Genomic DNA, 23,357 nt, shown 5'->3' on the forward strand with positions numbered 1-23,357 from the left:
TGTCTTGGAGCATGGTGTTTAATGAACTACCTTAATGGTGAGGAACTTCTGTACTCATAAACTGACACCTAAAATCTAGGACACGACATCTTCCCAGTATTAATTCAAAATGAATGCTAATAAAACTCTAGAGGACAGAAATCACATCTGGGAAGAGCCACATGTGCCTGAGGGCAAACAGGACTAGTGTTGCTGTTCCTGAAACCCACAAGGTCCAAGGGCGAGGTGGAAGGTCAGGCTATGCACAGCACCTGGGGTGCACAGGCTTACAGGGAGGGAAGTGAGAATTAGGCAGACTCACAAAGGGCCATGCAGGAGCCAGAAACTGGTTTGGTTTGGTTTGGTTTCAGAAATTGCCCTCCCTTGCTTTGGAGGTTGTTTCCTGTTCAGCTCATGGGAGCAACCACTGCATTGTCTCTGATGTAGCTGGAGGAGTGTAAGCGCTGTGAGACCGACATTGCCTGTTCCTTTTTTTTTTTTTTTTTTCTTTTTAAAAAAGAAAGATTCATGGACTGACTATTTGCTTGCCTCACCCCATTAACTCCCTAACTGCCCAGCAAACCAGGAAGAGAATAACATCACTTACTCTTGCTGATGTTAACAGGAAAAATGTATTGTTGGCAAATAATAAATACTTCACATTTACGAGTTTGTTTTTGCACATAGATTAATGGGTCGTGGGTGGAAATTATGCATTTATAATGCACCTTTCACCAAGGACATCAAAATGTTTTAAGGGAATGGATCTTTAGTGACCCCACTGTGGTGTGCTAAGGAGGCAAGGGATGTCCCTTTCTTGCTAAATGCTTTATATGGATTTTTTTGTTTTTGTCTTTTTTTTTTTTTTTCCCTGCTGTTCAGATTCCATTCCACAAGCTGAAGAAATATAAGAAGAAGAAATCCTTGCAATTTGGTGGAAGGATGAGTCCTTAGCTCTTCTGCTACCACCCTGCAATGGAAGGCGCAGCTCAGCCAGCAACTTAATCCAGAACAGCAGTAGACTTCCAAAGCACGTGCCCTGATTGTCACAGAGTGCATAACCTGGGCTCCTTTCAGAAGAAACTGAACAGGAAAATGGGCTCAGTGCACTCTCATAATGTGTTAACCTTTCTCAGGCTGGCAACAATCAGCTAAGAGAGGGTTGCAGGGTCCTTACACACCAGGTGTCCATAATCAGGCAGTTTCCTGCTACCCACTGCCTCCTTCTGAAGGACAGTCAACTGAATCCTCCCCCTGCACACCCTAAATACAACCACCATGAAAAGAAAACCTCCTGTAACTCTGGTCGCAATAAATACAGTCACATATTTCAACTCCCCCCATGTCAGCCTGGTCATTTTGATTTAGTCTTTCTGAGGTTTATTCGTCTATCCCACACACAAGCCCATACGTTGGTTCTGGAAATCAATGCTTTAAACTGGAAAGATGTCATTTATCTAGACAGCATTGCAGCATATTCCTTGTAAAGATTCCAATAGATTTGTAAGCTCCAGAGTTTATTGGTATAGATGGCCACATAACTGAAGTATTATCTTAGCAGAAACTGCTTCAGGTACATTGATGGATTTCTGCGCAATGAAATTGTATGATCAATCATAGGATTCAGCTGCAGAAAGCAAAACCGTGTTGATGTATCTCTGCCATTAGAAAGACATTTTAAACAGTTGCCTTCTATCTTGACTGTCATGAGTCTGGAAATCCTGATGCAAGCGCTTTCCTAGTCCAGCCAGATGAGGGCTGATGAGGTCTTACTCTGATGAGGACACCATTTTCTGAGATGGGGTAGGGCTCCCTGTGCAAATGTGCACGACACACAAAAAAAAGGTATATTTTCAGCTAGAAAGAGTTATTCAGGCAGCTGTCACTTGTGGGTAAGAGACTTAGGCCCAGAAATTGGTCCAAAGGAAGTAAAGTGCTCATGTTTGAGTTCATTCTTCGTGTTTCAGCTACCCTGGTAGATGCTGGTGCTCGGCACTCAGTTCCAGCATTGGGCACAGTAAGATGGCAGAGGTCATAATAACCCCCTGTGACTTGTGGGATGACAGCACATCCTTATCTGCTTGCCCAGGTTGGGCTTGGTCCTGCTACTCTTAACCTTGTTATCTTTCCACCTCTTGTAAATGTCAATCTAAACAGCCCTGGAAAGGCAGAATCTCACAAGAAACAATGCTTTGAATCAGAGAAATATGAAAGGTGTCAGGACTCAGTACTTGAATTGTTCCCCACTTCCTCAGGCCAGAATTTCCCCACAAAACATAAAGACCTGCAAAACAAGGGGGAGATGGTGGATTTTGGTAGTGCAGCACCTACCTGATAACTTAATAATTAAAAATATGGTAAAAAGAGGTTCATTTTGATGACATGTGCATAATAGTCAGAATAGGGGTAATCTAAAAGAGAATACCCTGTCCTCTAGTGCTAATATATCATTAGATTAATTAAATAAATAAATAAAGTAAGTAAGTAAAAAACAGCTCATCCTTTTAAGTGTCTGGTACCTGATTTTTATTGGTCCAGAGCCCATAAAAGTTCTCACAGGGATGAGGCAGACATACTTAAATCAATCAAACAGAACATTTCCTCATCCCTTTCCCTGACCCTATAGGAGTACCTTTATGGTCTAATATATTTTTGACTAGGCTGACTTTTATAAAAGTGCTTTGGCATAAGTGGTTATAAATGTGTATCATCTGCTCTTTATAATACATTAGCTCATTAAAATAATTGTCTTAATTTGATTGTTAAAGTGATTAATAGGGCAAGTGTTAAAGGAAATTAATACTCCAAACTGAAGCATAACTGCAGCCGAAAAATAACTCCACTGAATTGATGTGGTAACAAGGTAGAGGCTTGTGCTTAATGAACCTTGGGAAGTTTTACATATAATGGCAGGTGGAAGACAGGATGAAGACTGTTCCTCTGTGAAATGTGCCTGGGATGGGTCTGTGACCTGACCCCAGAGCCCTCTGTCCAGCCCAAACATGACCAGACCAGGGACTCTGAGGAAATTGGCCAGTGTGATATTAAGGATAAAGAGATGCAGATCAAATTTAGCAAGATTTTACACCGTCCCCTGCAGCATTTGTATCTTGAAGCTAGGGAAGGATGGGTCCCATGAACAGGCTGTTATGTGGGTCAAAAGTGTGCTGGCTCACCAGGCTTAGAGGATACTGTAGCATGACTAATGTCTGGAAATCCATATTAAGGCCCACTTCCACTAGTGACCTGGATGATGGCACAGAACATATATCCGCAGAAAAGATGAGGATGATGCAAGACCAGGGAGGATGACAAAAGCAGAGGGATGTTGCTAACGTGACTAATGGCAGAACATCAGTCCAAAGGGACTATCCTACAACATCACTCCTCAACCAAATGGAGGCTACAGCATGTTGTTTATAAAACTTTTACTAATTACAGAACATTTCCATGCTTCATCTATCACCTTTCTTTCACACAGGATCTTCCACTGCTTTCAAATGTCATACCCAATGCAAGAGCCCATATTGCAATTAACGAATACACGATCTCCCAGGTATCTGCTAATAGACTGCATTTAATTCTTGCCTCTCATTTCTGGCTTTTAGACCACCTTTGGATGGAAAAGAAAGGAAGTAAAATAGAGAGTCAACTTGAAAAGCAATTCTTTCCTAGCAAAGCAGCCTCTTCTTTTAATTCAAGATCTAACGTATTCTCCCAGTAAATTCTGTTCCTTTTCACAGGCTAAGAATAGCAGTGACTTTACACTCAGCGTGCCGTTTGATCCATGTAAAATGATGAAATATTAAATGTATACTCTTTAAAAATTCCCCCCAGATAACCGGTTGCCAATCAGTTTCTCCAGCAAACCCATGACAACGACAGAGACGGGTTCCTCACAGAAACTATTCTTTCACATATGTTGGAATTTGGAAGGATGCCACAGCCTCTCGCATTGAGTAACTGAGTTATACAGTGTGTATTGTAATATCAAGCCATATATAGTAACACCGAAGAATGTCAAACAGCCATTTATTACTGAGATAATAGAAATCAGGGCTGTTTTCTCCCTGTGTGTGATACTCATTTACTGCTCTCTCCTCCACTGTCATTACACTCACACCTCCCTTTCCAGCTAAGCAATCATTCATATTAAGGCCTATTATGCACTATCTCTATTTGGAAATAGTTTATATTCAAGCTTAGAAATTAAGGGATCTATTCAGCCATTGATGTAACAGGCCTTGGAAAAGTCTCTTTAAAAGGCAAAAGCAAAGCTGCAGCATGGAGGGAACTGTAGCAAAAGGAAGAGGCTGGATTTCCAGGCTTAAAAGCAAGAGATGAGAATCATCATTCCCTAAGACAGCTTGTGCAGGGTGGTGCGATGCCCACCTCCCAGGGAACAGAGCTCAGCCGTGCAGAGCAGGGAGCCCAGCAGTGCTAGGGGCAGCATTAGGCAGCAGGTGGCTGCAATGGATGGTGCTGGCCCAGAAAAGGGTCAGCACACAACAGGATCCTGGGCTTTGCAGAGCCAAGGACATGAGAGCAAAGGAAAGACCTGACAGGCTAGGCGGCACTCTTGTCTGTCCCACTCTGCTAACTGCTTTGTCCTGAAGGACAGAGAAGTAGTTTTCTGTGCCACCAACCAACAGCTGGGGGAATTTCTCCTGGCAAAGCTCAGTTCCCGTGCCGTGACCTGCGAAGGAGGGAGCAGTGGCATCACTAACCCTGATGCCCAGAGTACAAAACCACCTGAATCTGCCGGCTCTGAGAGATTCACGTGTGAAAATAAATAGTTCTTTGATTCCAGGTGGAATTGGCCATTTTCTTTTTTTTTTTTTTTTTGTTTTTTTTTTGTTTTTTTTTTTTGTTTTCAAACCCTCAAAAGAAAGGGCTTTCCCCCTTGGCGATGCTGTGAATTCCTACTGAAAAGTCACTTCACATTTTTTGCAGCAGACCCGACTTTTACATGGCAGCAGTGGTTTTGCACTCATGTGAACTCCAGCATTTGTGTCTGTGGGGAGAAAAGTCATAGCTGGAATGAAAATCGTTTCACATTTTCTGTCTTCAAAGAGATTTTTTTTTCTCCCTTACCTGTTTTGCTGCTCTGATAGCGCTTCCCACATTTCATCATTTGTGCAATCTAGAAATTGTTGTTCTGTTCATTCCAGCACTGCTAGATCAGAAGGGGAGAAGAGGAAGACTTAATACCTGTTCTTGCTTAATTTTCAGGAGCTATGGAAATGAACAGACAAATGATTGTGATTGAAGGACCATTGAATATTACCATAAGCAGTAAATTCTTAGGAAAGTGGGTATGAATACTGATCACACTGCAGCTGCAAGAGGTAAAGTTTCTGGAATAGAAATGAAAGGCTGGAGTTTTATGCAGTTTGCTTTCAATTCCATTTACAGTTATTTCTTGTTTTTATATCCTGTTTTATTGAAATCCATTTTTTACTTTAATGTTTTTGACTTGAGGATAGGTTTTTGCCTTGAGAGCATGAATGAAATGCCACACTGTAAAGTGCCAGTTAAAATTATCAATGCAAATACTGCAGCGATGGTTTTATGAGTCCCTTGGCATTTTTTCCCCTAAGTGTTTCTGGGTTAAGAGTATTTATTTGGCTTAGTGCAAACAGAAACTCATGCCTCATAATTTGATTACTGTGTCAAAAGGTAGTTACTGTTTTTGCACCTGTCTCGGTGCTGTTCTGCTGTTTACTTACTCTGTGGATTTTCTTTCATTACATATTCTCAAGGAATTTTGTGATGGATTAATCAGTCTTAGAGACTGAAATGTTTTGCTTGACCCCAGATAAGATGAATGTAGGCAAATGTAGCACGTATTCCTTCAAGGCAGGCAGAGCATGGTGCTTACTGGGTTTACCTGCCGTGAAAGTAAGTTTTACCTTTAGCTGAGGAAGAATAAATGTCTTTTCCATTCTCTGTCTGCTGAACCTGCCAGTAGTGGGCACATAGAGCAACACAGAAGTGGGTGAAGAATGGGAAAAACAAACAAACAAACAAAAAACTAAGGATATTAGGCTGGGTCCTCCAAAGCCACTGAGACCTCAATATAATGGTGAGATCCTGCACTGGAAAACTTCAGCATTGTTTGCCACAAACCTTCCTGGAACTTTATGGGAACTACATGCTTCAGGCATCACAGAGAAGCCTGCAGAGGATTCGGAAGGATTTCCCTGCTTTTGGCTCAAGGAAGAGGTTCCCTTGTACAGGGGAATGGAAAGAGTGGCAGAAAAGGCCCTAGAACAGGGTTAAGATCTGTGATAATAAGCTGAGAGGTACACTTATAACAACTGGAAGAAGTCAGGAGAGACTTCTTGAAAAGAACTGAAAAATCTTCAGATCAATAGACCATTTACTTCAGAATGCATCTTTGCATGTTTCAGATATAATTCCCTGTGGCTTATGATATGGCTGCAGTGCTTCATTACAATTCTACTCCAAATAGATTTAATAGAGTGCAGAAAGTACACTTTTCTTGTAAACCATCTTGCTATCTAAGGATTAAGAGGGCAGAACAAAAGGGGCAAGGAAATAAACATTGGATTAATTTAATATTTTGAGAAATTGCTCCGTACGGGTAAGTCTTAACAGTGTGTACCAGGGTTTTGCAGCCCTTGGCAAATGGAGCAGAAAATGTTACACAGCTCATAGCCTACAAACACTCATGAACCCTAAAGCAGTTGAGGATTTTATAACTCAGCTTGGGCAAGCCCATCTGAACAAGTATATTGGATTCTATAGGGGGAAAAAAAATAAAAATGAGTGTAAGGGAAAAGCAGCAAACCATGCACAAGAATGAAAGATGGCAAAAAGACAGAGAATGAGTCTTTTTGCTATTTATTCATGTAAGGTCCCAGCTAGACATCTTGATCTCCTTGCTGTAAGCTTCATGTACACACAGGCAGAGGATGAGTTGAGGATTACAGCATTCACAGGACCTCTCCTCAGTTACCCAGACCAGTACCTGGCTGGAAGGTGCACTGGGATAAAGAGGGCAGTGCAGGGTGGGGGTGGCAGGAAAGGGGACCAGAAAACAGCACTGAACTCTTCACTTTCTAAATACTTCCATACGGGCCTTATAGAAAAATTCAGTACACTGAAGGAAGGTATTGCTTGTTTAACGGCACGTGTAAGTAAAACAGAGCTGTTCTTGGCCAAAATTCTAAGTGTAGGCAAGAAGCACAGTCTGTTTCTTCTTCTTCTTCTTCTTTTTTTTTTTTTTTCCCTCTTGCCTTTCAGTCCAGATATTACTGTAATTATGTGCTCTGGGCAGGCAGAACTGGCTCCAGCAAGCCCCCAGGAACAGTCACAAAATGTGTGTTAGTTCCTGTGGAACACTTAGATGAAAACTGACATTTTTAATTGCCATCTCTTTTTCTTTTTGCAAACATTTTTGGCCTTTTCACTGAAAACATCCTATGATCAAATCAAAACAAAGCCGATCTTGACTAACAAAAATAAACATAAGTTTATATGTGGCAGGGACAAAGGTCATCTCCCTCTTGGATGGATCTAACTGCCCATCAGCTTTTGCTGGCCGACCTCCAGCGCTCCAGCCACTCTTGCTCCCTGGTTTTCATTCATGCCTCGGTAGTTTGTTTCTCTTGATGTATTTCCAGGCTCTCTGGCTCACTGGGGTTTCCCGAGGATGACTGCATGCTCCTCCCGCAGTGTGCTGGAAGATGCTTGACATCATCTCAGCCACCGTTAGGTAGGCAGCAGCAACCTTTATTCCAGGTACTGGTTCCAACAGCGAGCTGGCCAGCTCTTGGTGTTCCAATGAAATCTGCTTCTTATCAGAACTGCATTAACCAAGAGCAAGACCTTGGGAAGGAAGATGCCAGCTAATATACCTCGCTGGGTGCAGCAGCATCTCCATTAGCTAAAGAGAGGCCAAGTGCTCCTCCTTGTGACTGAGACAGAGGTTTCCAGCGATGAGGAGCTGCATGGCTGACAGGTACTGTGCTGTCCCCAGAGCCAGGCTGAGACGGGTGACCTGCTGCACTTAATCCAGACCCTTTCAGGACTGCCTTGGGTGCTGCCAGCCTGCCCACGAGGCACTCTGCTTGTCTCTGTTACTGCACATGAAGGTTTGGGGTTTGCCTTGAGCATCCTGCTGTGTTAGTGAGAGCATTGTGTGTGTGTGCTCACTGTCTACTCACCTGCATCTCTGGCATCAGCTCTTTTTCTCATAGGCAACTCCATAAAGCACTTCACAGAGCAGCTATATTAAACAGATTGCAATCTGAATTTTTTTTTTCCTCCTTAAAGGATTGCTTCTGGGGCAAAAGAGAAGGGCAGTAAAATATTATCTCCTGAACAAGCTCAGCTTGCCCAGCTTGTAGCAGCTTTCTAAATGCTTGCCTGTAGTAAGGAATGATTGTAAAAGATGGGAGACTGGTGGCTGGATGTGTTTTTGTGAAAGTTTTATACAGCAAGAACTTCATTTTTCAAAAGCTATTTCATTACATTCAGAGCGGTTGAAGACCAGAGAGGAGGCAACAACAGAAACGTGATAAATGACAGCAGCTAGACACTGGGTGGACACAAGAAATGGGTTCGCTACAGTCTGTAGCAGCCTGACCTTCTGACTTCTCTGACGTTGACCTTGCAATGAGAGCATCTGGCTGCGTGCCCTATTGGAAGTATGTCCCCTGCTCTACCAATTTAATTCTGGTTGTCTTCAGCATCTATGCTTTACACAGAGCCACTTCCGTCATATTCCTCAAATGCAATCAAGGCCATGCAGAGGAAAAGATGTAAAGAAACAGCATTGCCCTGATAGTCCTAATTCACAAAAAAAAAGAAAAATAATTATTAAGTGGTCTAAGAGTAGCAGCTGTGATGTGTGAACATCAAAGGCAGCCAGGCCTCCTTTCTTCATCTCTAACTAGCTGCTCTGAGATGCGGCAGGCACTGGCTGGGGGCTACAGCAGGGTGACAGTAACTGAGCCAGGGAGCTTGGGTGAGCGAGCGAGCTCTCTGTTAATTAGGCAGCTCCCCAGGGACCATGGATCCCTAGGTGCTGGAAATGCACAGATTTCCTTTGCGCAGCCCCTGAAGAAGTATTTATTTTCCCTCCAAACACAAAGAGAGAAGGGAGAAAAATGCTGACCTCGAAAAAAGACCGAGTGTTAAAAGACTCCCTGGCGTGGATGATAAAGAGTGGAAGCAACGCAGGGACCTGCTTCCAGTTTGGCTTCGGAGGATGGCACAAACACTGTGGATGAGACAGTCTCCGTAAGTGCCCCCTCTCTGAGAAGCAGTAAATTACAACTTTGCCTAACAGACAATTACCCTTGACTGTAAGCAAGGGTGCCTAGTGAGCCCTGAAAAGCCCAGGGCTGAAAACCTACCCTCCTTAGTTCTGCTCCCTGCTCCAGCCGGGCAGTGCAGTTTCCAACTGAAACAAAGGCTGAGAGTGTTTTAATCTTGAGTACACCGCTGAGCCTTGGTGCAGCCCTGAGGGATTCCCCAAAAGGTCTTGCTCTATCCTACCCATCTGCAAAACCAAGATAAACGAGGGGTGTCCTGAGCCTTCATTAATACTTGCAGGAGTACTTTGAAGTGCCCAGTGCACCGTGCTGCAGAGTGCCTGGCACTGAAGCTTTTGTGGCCCCAGATGCCAGCAGCAGCCCCCTAGGTGCCCAGCCCCTCTGTGGAGACACCCTGGTGGCTGCTGCTGGGGCTCAATCTCTGCCTTTGACATTCATTCTGCACCTTTGCTACGCAACCAGAGCTCATGCTACGGAAAGGTGCCTAATCGTTTTTGATGCCTCCGGCTTTTTTTGCTCTTGGACACTCAGCTGGGAAATGGGATTTAAATTTGCAAAAGTGAGTGTTGCAGCCTTGGTACCAAGGAGCCCCTGGTGATGGGAACAAGCCCGAGAGCAAAGAAAACAGATAAATCCACAGAGCCAGCTGCTGGGGCTGCAGTCATTTGCACCTGGCTGCCATGCCCCTGAGCTCTTCTCTTGCACAGAGCTGAAAGGCAGCCAGATGGGTAAGGGGCCAAAGCACTGAGGAGTCCGGAGATGCTGGCATGTAGCAGACAATAACAATAAAATCCTGGTTCCCAGGTGTGTGATGAAAAACAGAGAGGGAATAAAAGTGATTAGCAGGACTGCAAATTCTAATGGTAGCTTAGGCTGGGATGTTAAACATACTCTGGGCTTCCAGAGGCCTGTATGAAGTAGGTGCAGACACAGCTTACAAACCCATCCAAAATCCCTGTGGGAGCAGAACTTGGCTGCATGTCGGGATGGCTCCTGCATCACCTGCAGTGCAAGACTTTGCCCTGGTTCTTCGAAAACTGAGTGACAGCAATATCCCTATTTGTATTTTTCTAACAAGAAAATAAAACTTGGAGGTTTAAGAGTATCTCTGTGTTGTTTTAACTAAAAAAGTCTACATTAAATTAGTGGTAGTGGCTGTTTATGGACTGGGCTCCTGTACGATGAACAGGAGCAAGTCTTGCTTGGAGCAAGCTGATTTGTTGCATATAGCAAAATGGTAAATTGCGAAAGGAGAGAGCATAATTCACATGGGAGCATTCAGTCAGTAGCCAGAGTAGCCCAATTAATCAGCAAATGATGTATTTTCTTTATTGCCCTAGTGGAAAGGGAACACAAGCTGAGGTTTAGACCAAGAACAACTTGTCTCTAGTTTTTCTAAAGCCCAAATAATTGTACTCTACAGAAATTGTGCTGCTTTCCTTTGTAGGAAATTTCTCAGGCATCTCTCAAAAAGAGCCATGGCAAGTCTCTTCTACTCATCAGAACAATTTGCCTTCCTAAATGAGGGCAAATAGGGAAGGAGAGCTCATCAGTCACGATGCTATACTGGGGCTGTTAATTCCATTTATGCCTTTATCCCAGCCACCCAGTGCTGCTGTGGAGGGGCTCTGCTGTCCCTGGGCTTCAGGTGCCACCGCTGTCCATAAGGTGCTGTCCCTGCCTGGCTCAGGGAGAGCAGCCTGAGCTCAGGGTGCCAGCTCCACACTGCTGGAGCTGTTCTGCCCGCTCCTGATGAAAGTGCAGCTCCGGAGATATTCTTGAATGTTTTTAAATGCAGTGCAAAAGGAAGAGAGCTGAAGTTAAACAAAGCAATTATTTCCAAACTTGAGCTTTCACAATAGTGACAAATTGTAATCACACCCTTTGAAACCTGCAATTACAAGCAGTTCCCACTAAACCTTTGCCCTCCTCTGTTGTTATAGATGGAAAATGAGCCACAAGGCATTAGCCATTACTTCTCTTTTGTTTCTTGATACTCAGCAGAACTTCCCCGAACTTGCCAGGAGCATTATTTTTCTACTCCCCAGAGTGTTTGGAGCCCCTGGAAAAGCCTAGGTAAGATGGCCCTGGCTGAGATGGCTCAGCACTCCTCTGGTTAAAATGGATACTCCAGGAAAAGAAAACAAGTAGATGGCTTTACCCTTTTCACAAAGCCAGTTCTGGAAATTCATGCCTGTCCTGGAGTTCATGCATTGTTTCAAAAATTCATGTAAAATGGGGTGGGCTTGGGAAACTGCCAAGGCTAAATCATGGCATAGAAATAGTCCTCAACTGGGCTTAACATGGTGCAAACACAACAGAAAGGGAAAAGGTGGTTTAACCACAGCCTGTAAGCGTTGGAGGGGAAGATCTCAGAGATGACAAACCTTTTTAGTTTAATAGATGGAGGCACAAGAATTTTCAGGTGTCAGAGTAATTAAGCAGTAGGAGCTTAACGAGAGATGTGGGCCATTCCCCATCTCCTGGAGTATGCCCACCAGGGCTAGATGTTTTTCCAGGACAAAACAGCCATTTCCTTCATAAAGCAGGTGATATTTGAGCCAAGAACCTGTGGCTTGTGCCCACCTCTAATGGAAGAAGTAGGTTGAAGTCCCCTGCTGCTCCCTGCAAGGATCTCTCTGAGCAGTGGCTCTCCAGCAGTGCAATAGCAAAGGGCTAGCAGGACAGAATCTGCTCACATTACTGCTTTGTGTTTGGACACAGACTGCTTTGGGAAGGACAAAGAGCTGCAGCTCCTTTGCTTGTACAATAACCATGTGTTTCTCCTTAAGACTTTTGTCTGCCCAAAACCTGATGATAGAGCCCATATGGGCTCCTTGTCTACAGCTGGCTCCTGGAGAGCTGCTGATTGCTTTTGGTGAGGGGACACAGAAGTTGCATGCAGACCACCTGAATGCTTTATATGCTGAGGATGGGGACAGGTCATTCTGCAGGGCAGGACCAAAAAATGTCACTTCTGAGCACCAACTTCAGCACCAAATTCAGTAACTCGGGGTCTGCACAAATCCCTGTCAATCGATTTGCTCAAAGAAAGAGCAAAGGGCTTGTTTCACTCTGCTTTTCTTTAGCAGCCTTCACTGGGCAATAGTGCCATGGGACAGCAGCTACCCAAAATCCTGATGCCAAAGCCTGTGCCCAGCTGCATGACACCTGGTGGCACCCCTTGGAGCTCAGCACTCTTCAGAAGTGAGTTACTGCAGCACAGGGATTTGTTAGTGGCTGCCAACAAAGATGTAAATACAGAGAATGGAAATCTTATAGTGTGTGGTGAGCCCCGGCTAGCCTTGAAACTCCTGCTCCTGAATAAATAGTGCTGATGCATTCAGCTCAGGTTTCCCTTCCACAGCTTTCACCAGAGAATAAAGAGATCCCAAGCAGAGAAGGAAGCAGCAGGTCAGGATTCCTCACACACCCAGCTCAACTCACCTCTTCCCCTCCCCTGCTCCTATGCCAGGCTTCAATGCCAGATACTTTCAGAGAAGCAGCTCCTCTGTCAGTTATCCCAGCAGCTCTTGTGATGCACAGAATGTGAAGAAGAAAGGAGAGAAGCAAGTGGCTGGTGCTGATGGACAGACTGTAGTGAGCAGTGCCCTGCAACAAGGGCACACAAGGGAGTGCACAGAAACATCTGGCCCACAGTCTGTGGGCATCTGAACTCAAGGAAGGTGTCATTAAAAATTTGTATTTCTCCATATGCAGAAGAAAGGACAAAAAGCATTACACAAATACATCTCCCAGCACCTGACTGACTGTGGTTTCCAGTGAAAATGTTGCTCAGCTTTGTTACCTGCAGTTTAGAGGGGCTTGGGGACTCCGGTGGGGAATCAACACACTCAGGAAGCAAAGTGCCTACATGGGTCTAGGGAGATCCCTGACTCCCAAGCAGATGGGGAACGTCCCGCTTCTGTCTATCCTGCTTCCCCAGAGAATTTAGTGAAGCACAGATATTCAACAGGGATTCATCCTGCCTTGTGCAGAGCTACAGCCATTTCCAGGTTTTGGAGAGGAAATACTGGCCAGGGCAGTGAGCTCGTCCTCTGACATTTCTAACAGCTCCCTATCAATTTTAATTTTAACTGAAACAATCAGAGTTGTTCATAAACCCAGGAAGGCCTTAAACTGAGATGTGGATGTCTTAAAATGACAGAGATGAGGAAGGGGATAATCCAGCACTGCAACTGCAAGAGCATCCTCTGGTAGAAATAATATCAAACAATCACAGTAGGTTCATTAATCTTGTGATTATTTCGGCAGCAGATATGTCAGCCAGCATTACAGTTTCCAGCTGTTGTGGTCGGTACGCAGCTCACAGCAATTGAGGGGCACTGGAGGATCTTTAAAAAGGCCTCTGCCTAAATCCCCACACATACTTAAAACAATTCTCCAAATTGGTTTTGCTTCCCAGTGCTTGTGGCCTGCCATAAATCTCATGGTTACCTCGGCCCACATCACAGAACCAGGCTTGGAAAGACGCGAAGCCTTGAGGAATCACGGAAAGCTCTGTAAAATCAGGGTATTAATGCTGCAAGGGTCTGATTTCATGGAGGCTGGCAGTTTGGCATCGGGAAGCTGGCTGCTGACGAGCCCCTCAGAAAGCACCGGTGGTGCCAGAGGTGTGTGTCCGTGCACGTGTCTCCGTGGGTTGTACCCGCACGTGCACACTGTGAAAGCGTTCTTTGCATATGCAGTCCCAGGAAACCCTTGTGTGGGGCAAATCTCCCAAATTTCCAGGTTGTTGGTGGTAAAAGTTTATTAGCACTGAAGATTTTCTGTGCCCAGCTGACAGCAGGAATATATTTTTTGCAGGAGTGTGCTGAAAGCCCCTGCCATCCATGTCGCAGCAGAACGCAGTGCCTGCAGCCCAGCTCCGCCGGCTTTGTTTAAACCAACAGATTTATTTATGAGCCCCAAAATGGAAACTCCTACCTATCTTAAGAGCAAAACCTCACTCTGAGGAGAGTTGAAATGTCATCTCCTTCCAAGTGCCATCCAGAGAGATAATAATACAGATAATAATCCATTCCTGTTTTAAATTACCCATCATACCTAATGCTCCTGCTAGTTTTTTTTTTTTTTTTTTTCTGAAGCTAGCATTTGACTTGACATTTGGATTTGGCTATAACTGCCTCTTGCTGCAGGTACGAGCAGTGTGTCATCGCCTTGCTGCAATCCACCTTGTGCTGGCTCTAACACCCCCAGGAGCTGTCCCACAGTGGTGGGCAGAGAATGAGGCTGCAGAGCTCCTGGTGCCAGGAGCCAGCTCCACCAGCAAGGACTGAGCACCCTGCAGCATGGGAGCTCTGCTGGCATGCAGCTATAAGCTGTACATAAATTATACCCTCACAGCTACAGACTGAACAGCTCCGGTCTCAGCCTCGTCCTGCAGTTTTGCTGCTGTCCCTGCACTGGGCTTCTTCTGTCTGAGAGCTGCTTGGGTAACTCTCAGGAAAAAAGTTTGGAAGCAGAATGAGAAAGGCTGTAAGAATGGCTCAGCCAGCTCCTGACTTCCATCCTGTTAATTGATCTGCACAATTGGCAGCTATCAGGCCTGCTGAAACACACCTGAGCATACGTGACAGAGGTGTCACAGGCTGGGACAAACTTGTGGATGGGGCTGTGAGCAGCAAGCCCGTGCCAGCTGCAGCCCAGCCCCAGTTTGCTTCGCAGTCTGCAAGCCCCCATGTTTGCAGCAAGGAGATGGCTGCTGCAAGTCCCAGAGGAAAGAGGGGAGGGAAAACAATCTCTCTCCCTTGCTCCGAGAAGTGATGCTCCATCAGTAATTACATCATGTAGCTTTCAAGCATAACTCGGTTAGAACCTTATCTTCTCTGTAACGACTACGGTAACAGACTGCATTGGGCGGGCAGAGATTTGATTACAGGGTGATCTCAGTCCATTTACGAGGAACAACATGGATTTGGGGTGCAGACAAGAGGCTTTAAACCACCCGTGCTGGGCAGTTAGAATTAGATTTGCCAAAGCATGATCACGTCTATGCCTTTCTGACTGAGCTGTCAGTAAATCAGACCGTACACCCCCTGTCCTCCCTTCTCTTCCATGATCTTTGCAGGATGATGTGCCCTGGATATTTACTTTCCTAGTCAGGGTGTACATTGTACTTGCAGTTTGCTGCCTTATTAAAAAATAAACATCCGCATATTTTGCACCAGTTGGATTAGCTGAAAGCTCTTGCCAAAAGGAGTCAACCACCCTCCTCCATAGTCTTGCTGTTGCTCCAGACCAGCAGCTACAGTTTTTAGGAAATACTCTTCCTGAAAAAACAGCCTAGCAAGCTAGTCTTGTCAATAGGCGATAAAAATGAAACTCTTCCTACATTTACTCTCCAGCAATTAACTAACAAACCATTGCTCCAAGCAAACAGTTTCTTAGGGATTACTGTTTAATAAAAGGATAGCGGTGGGAAAATAATCCATTGGAAGAATCATAAATTACAGAAGATGCTGTAACACAGTTTCTTCATGCAGCTACCTTTAAAATAAATTTAATTAAAGGAAATGGGGGAAACTGAAATTTATTTAATTTGTCAAGTGGTGAAGATAAAACAGAATGGTCCAGATCCATCTCTGTGTGATGGGTCAGATCAATTAATAGACATTACTGGTAGGAATCCCACCAAAGAAAACCAAGAAGAGGCCTGATTTGCCTCTTAAATGCCCCAAAGAAGACCAGTGGTAGCAGGTGCAGCCAGCTGCTGCCACCCCTACCATCTCTGCTGCTGCTGTAAGGGAGCTGTCATAGGACAAGGATAGGACAAGGACAAGGGAGCTGTTTGGATAGGACAAGGGGCAATGGCTGCAAGTCAGAGCACAGGAAGTTCTGCACTGACATGCGAAAGAACTTCTTCATGGTGAGGGTGACGAAGCATCGGAACAGGCTGCCTAGGGAGGTTGTGGAGTCTCCTTCTCTGGAGATATTCAAGGCCTGTCTGGACGCCTACCTGGGCAGCCTGCTCTGAGGAACCTGCTTTGGCAGGGGGGTTGCACCCAATGATCCTTCAAGGTTCCTTCCAACCCCTACAGTTCTGTGATTCTGTGGTTCTGTGATTCTGTCACCTGGAAGAAAAATCACACACCCTACATGTCTTAAATTGCCCCATAATCCAAAGGCCAACTCATTTTCAGCTTCTGTTAAAGATAACAGCTTTAGCATTTCCCTGACTGTTTTGTGGCAACCCATGTAATACTAGACAAGGCAATTTGTTAATCTGCCAACACTGGCATTAAATATCCCCTTTTGTATGCTGACAACACATTAACGAGAAGTCAGACCTATAGACTGTTCGTCTACTGAAACTATGAAATTTGGTGTAGACTTCATTTACCCATGTAATGGAAACTTAATAGTATATGAAAAGCATAAAATAGAATTTGTGGTAAATGTCTTCTTTGAGTCCTAAAGATGTATTTGTAACTGTTCAAAGCCCAGTTTGGCTCTGAAACAGCTGTGCAGAGAGCAGTGCTCATCTTCAAAGCAGCGGAGGGTCTGCTTTCAATCTTGAGGAGCAGGGTCCCTGTGTAAAACCACAACTTCCCCCTTTGCACCCCCAGGTTTGCTGTGTCCCCAGACCTCATTTGCTGATAGCAGTGCCCAAGCCCCAAGTGGATGTGGGAGAAATGCTCAGCTGTGTCACTGGGATACCTTTGACGTTTCCTTAGTGCAAACAGGTAATTATGAAATGGTGAGAAGTGGTAAATAATTCAATAGGGAGAGGCTGTGAGCTGAGACAAAAGCGATTTCCAGGCTGCCACACTTTCTGCTTTTCTTGCAATTCCTGTAAATTTCCTGTCTGGTTTGAGATAAGAAAGGATTTTACTGCATCATCTCTTGTACTTAAACATGATATTGTTCTTGCTTTGTAAACTGCACAAAAAACAGGTTGAGGCATTGGACTGCAATAAAGACAGTTCATTTTCCTTCTGAGATTAGATATAAGCCTGGATAAATAGCTGGGAATAGTGGCCATCAGTTGGTAACCCCCCAGGGCATCATGAATCCATCGTCCTCCTGTAGCTGCAGGAAGAAGAAGGCATTGCAGTGTAACATCAGACCTCTGGGACCAGGAGGTCTCTGAATCAAGTGAGAGACACCTGCAGCTCTCCCAGGCTGCCTGGCAGGCTCTGTGTCTCCTTCTTGCACTGACAGCTGCTCAAAACCTTTTTGTATCGTTTTACAGCTACAGTAAACTCGAGAAATGCATTCAAATCTTAGGTGCATTTTTCTTCCTTTGTTCCTTATTTATCTAGCTATGTCAGCTGCTGTCTTCTCAGATATCCCTTTCCTCCTTGTTTTGTCCAAATTGTAAAGCTCAAAATTTCAAATATTCAATATTTGGAGATTCCTCAGAAGTGCGTAGGCACTACAAGTACCAGGTGCATTTCCAGCCCAAGGATGGTACATTATTACTCTTCCAAAGTCGCTGTCTGCAGTGTTCACAGCCTTCTGCAGAGGAAGGAGAGATTCTGCTGCCTATAGAGACTTATCCAGCCAAAATCCAACTCTGCTTTGAGATTTAACAAAGGTATCTCATTTGGAAGATAGCAGTCACAGAAATAATTTGGTAGCAAAGTTTCCAGTTTCAGACCCTGTTCTAAGAATATCCTTGAGAGAATAATGTCTCTTGACCTTATTGTTCCTGCAGATTTTCTGAGGCCCATAAAACAAGCTAGCATTGGATTTATGATGATCAGCTAATCATGGTTTTGTGATGCGGTCAATATTACTGAATGAACACCCACATGTACCTGATACACAGAGAGACACCAATAGAGCTGGAAAATTACAAAAACTGGAGTACTACTTTACTTTGAAAGTTTAGAGGCATTTTTTTCTACTTTTTCATAGAATTTCCTATGTTTGCACTGCAAAGCACTGGAGTCCAATATTTCAGACAGTTTCTGTTGGTCAGAAGTGCATTTAACCCTGACTTTTCTCTGGCTCCCTCTCCAGGTGTGGGCTGGTTTCTGTGCAGTACTCTCATCCCCGAAACCAGACGCTTTGCCTCTAGGCTTTCTCGGCCACGATCTGTGCACGGTAATGGAGAAGAGGAAAGCCGGCTTACACAGAGCCTCCCAGACAGGGAGGTCAGGAATTGTGTCATGGACTGTGTCCAGCAAGGCTGTGGTTAAGGTGCTGAGAACACAAGCTCTGTGCTAGCTCTGCTACCCAAAGGAGCTTTCCAGAGATTTGCCCAGCTCTTCTTTCTCCATTAATCATCTCACCACAGACCGCTGGCCACAGATTTTTCTCTCCCTTTGTTTGCTGCTGCCCAACTACTTTTTCAGAAGTCAGCGAGCCATCGCTCAAGCATTTGAGCTACAGACAAGGTCACTCTGCTCCACTGCTTCCCACCTGCCGCTCTTCACATCAAGAGCTCTGGGTTTTGGGCTGCTGCATGAGGAGCAGCCAAGGGAAGGGTACAGAAGTCTGACCACCATTTCTCCAGCTGGGGCTCTACATCCTTGCTTCCCCCAGTCCAACCGTTCAGGTGTATCTTTTCTCAGCCAGATGGCCCTTTGCAGAGGACAGAGATGTGCCTCCTGCTGTCCTACGCTTTTGTTTCCCTCTTTCCCCTCTGTACTGAGCCTCTCCCTGGGCTCCAGCCCCTGCCCAGGTTGTGTTTTACTGAACAAAGCAGCCTTTCTGAACAATCTTTTAGCCCTTTTGGTCAATTGCTTTGAAGTTGTTTGCAACTGCATTCAGCTTACAGCTTGAAAAAAAAAAAAAAAAAAAAAAAAAAGAGAGATGGCTTGGCTCCTATCTGACTTAATGCTGCAAACAGCTTCTTGTCAATACTCTTTTCTCTTGAATGGTAGCTATCGGCCACACCTTCCAGACAGAAGACAAACTGGTTTAATAAAGGAAACTTTCTTGGAGATGAACCTTTTTCTTTCTTGTTGCCTCTGGACCAGATTCAAGACTCCCTACTGGCATCGATGGATTTGGTTCCTTTTCCTTCTCTCCTTGGCTCACTCTTCCCTCCCTCCTGCCTTTTTGTAGTTGTCTTGATGCATTGGATACACCGGGGGAGCTTTTACTTAGCATTGCAGTGGTGATTTAAAGCCTCAACTTGCAGTGGGACACTGGGGTAATAAGCGGTGTCCAAGCACCCCAGGATAGACCAGGAAACAGCTTCTCAGCAATTTAAGCAGAAAACTACATGAGAGAGTGGGAAAAAGGGGAGATAGTTTGTTCTGTTTTGGAACTGATGGTCAGAAAGGTTTTCCTGGGCTCTCAGAGGGCTGACATTGCCAGGAGGCTGCTGCAGCATCATCCCCCAGGGTGCTGCTGCCCCACTCGTAGGGACAAATAGGGGGGAGCAAAGCAAAGGTTTCACTTGCCCGGCTGTCTAGAAAAAAAGCTCTTATATAAAATGTCCATGTGTCAATTCCAGGAACAAACTCTTACTCTTCAGATATTTGGAAAGGCTGGGAATGTCTCTTGTCCATTCTCTCTATTTATTTACTTTTTCTTCTCCACCTTCCCTTTGAAATCAACACCTCAAATGCAGAAGAAAACCGCAGGAGATGGAATTCAGGGGTAGTCTAATTTTTGCTGCTCTCTTGATCTGATACAGAATTGGACTGGCAAAATCGTTACCATTTGCAGGCAACACATAGTTTTGTTTCTTTAAATATCCCTTCAAGAGCATAAGCTGTGGTCTGTCCTCAACCACCAAAAAACCTGCAAACGCGACTGCCTCAGGAGAAAGCTGCTATTGGGCACACACAGAAAAGAATCTTCCATTTATTTTTGTTTCTATTTCATACGTTATTTATTATCAGTTGCTTCCAGGTATATTTGCAACCTCCCCAGGGGCCATTGCTGGAGTGACATTAAATGAATTTACTCAGATGCGGCTGTTTGTGATGCACTCTAATTTTAGACTTTGTCTCCCTGGATTCTGTATTTGGATGCAAAAAAAAGTGACAAGCACTCCTCTCTCTTTTCTCTGTAATCTACATGCAGAGGGTGGGAGCAGCTCGGGTTTTTGACAGGAATGGGAGGAAGATGGAGGGGGAAAAAAATGCTTCCTAGGGTCACAGTTGCCAGCTGGTAACTGGATTGCAGGGGATTTCAGCCAGCCCCTGCTTCCAGGTGCTGCAGCAAGAAGGCTGTGGAGCTCCCCCATCCACTCAGGAAAATGAGCCACCATCATCCTGATGCCATGGGAGAGAATAACAATCAACAGGGAGTATGAAAATGTTGAGAACAAGGGAGGGTGAAAACACGCTGGTGAGGAGAGATAAATGGAACAGCAGCAAGAATTGCTGCTGGGGAAAGAGTGGGGAAGGAGCCCAGCAAGGAGAGGGCTGGCTGGGAATCCTTTATTTTGGGAAAATGTCCATTCCTGGTGATAGGCAGACAGGGTGAATCCTAGTAGTTGTTTTTCAGACAAGACCAGCCACTCCCTGTCACTGCCTTCCCCTGAAGCAGTGCCCAGAATAACACTGACTCTCCTATTTGTTTGCCACTATGCAGCTCATTTTCCCTTTCCTTCTAGGAGGCTGCCCAAGGCTTGGGAAGGAGCTAATATCATTAGGAATAATCACACTGAGTGCAAATTCCTATTAGCTTTATTGCAAAACAACCAGGCTGGACCCTACGTGAATTACATCTGGGAAGCCTAGCCCTTTCCCCAGGTCTGTCTGTTCCACTTAATGTCTGTTTCCAACAATGTTATTCCATTACAGAAAACTAGAGTTAGGAGCCCTTTTGTTTACTGTGTTATACAAATTCAATTTGTCACAGAGCTGGGTGTATAAATTAGAAGTGAAGGATGTTAGAGAAATTAAATGATAAGGCCTTTGCCAGCTCCCTTTGCCGCTAAGATTCAGCTGATAAATCAGAGCCCCCAAGCAATATTAGGTAAACTAAAATAAAGCTATAATGTAAATAGGTAGATAAAGAAGTCAGTAATACACAGTGTGCAGATAGGCATCAAAGTCTTAGATCCCCTTCTTCTCTGCACTTGCACTGCAGAAAACTGGGAGGAATGTGTAAGGAAATCAGGATTTTCTCCTTTAGCATATGCAGGCTCCTGCAGGTGCAGCAGGAGGCAAAAACATCACCCAACAGATCATGCTCAGCCTCATCTGCCTTCCACAGACCTGCTACACTAGCTCCATGGAATGTATTGGACATCTACTTCCCTCTTCTGCCAGATGTTTACTGCCTTTATTATGAAGCACTCATGCTGTATGCTGTCCCTAATAGGCACGGATAAAAAAGACATTTCTCCAGCTGCTACACTGTTAACGTACTCTTAAATCTTGAAATTTGCAGATTTCTTTCCTCAAGATTTTGTTACACTTTACCTGTGACATCCTTTATAATACAGTATTGTAACTAGGAGATAAAAACAGATTTGAACCTACTCTGTATTATTCGAGCTACTCAGAGCAATTTGAGAACATCAGGAAATTGAAACTCCTTTAGAGTAATGGTGGTAGCACTGTAGAGAAGAGTGGTTGATTTTCTGCTGAAGCTCAGACTTTTTATCCATTGCAGGGAATGCTAATATTTCTCTACTCCAAAAGCAGAGAGAAGCTGGTGGAAACAAAGCATCACAAGAAGGGTGATGGAAAGACAACAGACTTGATATGGCTGTGGTGGCAAGGTAAGTCATGAATGAGATCTTTAAACTCAGCCTGTGTTTAGGGGAGAAGGGGCAAAAGGAAACTTTCTGTACTTTTTCCAAGTCCAGAGAAAAAAGTCTGGTGCTTTCTTGCTTAGAAGAGGATTGCAATAGGGGAAAGAAGAGATTTTCCTCTTCCCTTTATATTAGCTAGGGATGTCACAGGGCACAAACTCCAGACATTGTGCAGCAGATTAAGTTCACATAACCATTATTCAAAGCAATGGCCATCAGCAAGACTTGGAGGCCATTCTCTCAGCCTGGCACACAAACTGCAAGACACACAGCCACATCCTCTTCCCTTGGGAAGCTTGGCTGAGCTCCCAAGGGCCACAGCATCTCTGGATGGGGTGGCTGATCCCCCGCATGGAGCCAGGGGAACAGGAGGAAATCAACTTCCATCTGTAATACAAGAAGCTGTGTAGAATGAATTCCTTATAGCAAGAGGGGGTGGGGAAGGACTTGCAAGCAGGACTCGGGTCCTGAAGCTCTGTCAGTGATTACCAGACACTTCATAATGCAAAGCAGCGGCTGCCTCATGGAGCTGCATGTTCTGCCTTGGTATGCTGAAGCTCTGTTCCAGGGTAAAGCTGGAGCTAAAAATTCCAGTGGCAGGACTGTAACCTTTTTCCATAAGAAGATTTAGTCTCTTCCTTCACAAGCATTTGGACTTGAGGTGAATAGAAGCAGAAAAGAGCAATTCTCTGGTTAATTTTTGGTGACGGATGAATGGAAATTGCAGAAGCATTTACATCTCTCCAACCATTATATCCTGCATGGGCTCAATCTTTCACGTGTAAGTGAAATGTATGAAGCTGGAGTTACCTGGCTCTAAAAGTTCCTTGTAAGGGCAAAATCCCTTGCTTCAATGAGTTGGCTTTCTTCAGAAAAGCTTGGAATTTTTCTTTTTTAAATTATATTCCCAACTATTTTCCTTACAAAAAGACTAAAACTTGCCTTCAGTACATGGGCATTAACAGGGGAAGGAAGAATAAACTAGGAAAGAACTGTTACAAAAGACAAATCAAATCATTCAGCTGCTGTGACATGGCCAGAGGGGAAAGTGGAAGTTTCCTGACTGACTGAAAACTCCACGTGTCATTCTGCAGAGAAAAATATCAGATAATTTACATTAACTGTCAATTATGAAAATTTCCCCTTTCTAGAAGGAAAGTAGCCCTGCAAATACCTCACACTTGCTTATGTTGACTTATTAAAGTTTCACATTCGCTAGGAATGTCTGACACCTGAACCTGGCCCCAAAGCAGAACCCTCACCAGTGAGCATGATGAGAAGAGATTAAGATAAATGATTTTTCTTCTCACTCTTCTCCCTCCCACCTTCCCATTTATACATCTCCACAGGCCCAGCCGCTATGACAGAGACCTAGGCAGACA

Source organism: Aythya ferina (assembly GCF_964211825.1).
Source record: "Aythya ferina genome assembly, chromosome: 22".
NCBI classification, from domain to species: domain Eukaryota; kingdom Metazoa; phylum Chordata; class Aves; order Anseriformes; family Anatidae; genus Aythya; species Aythya ferina.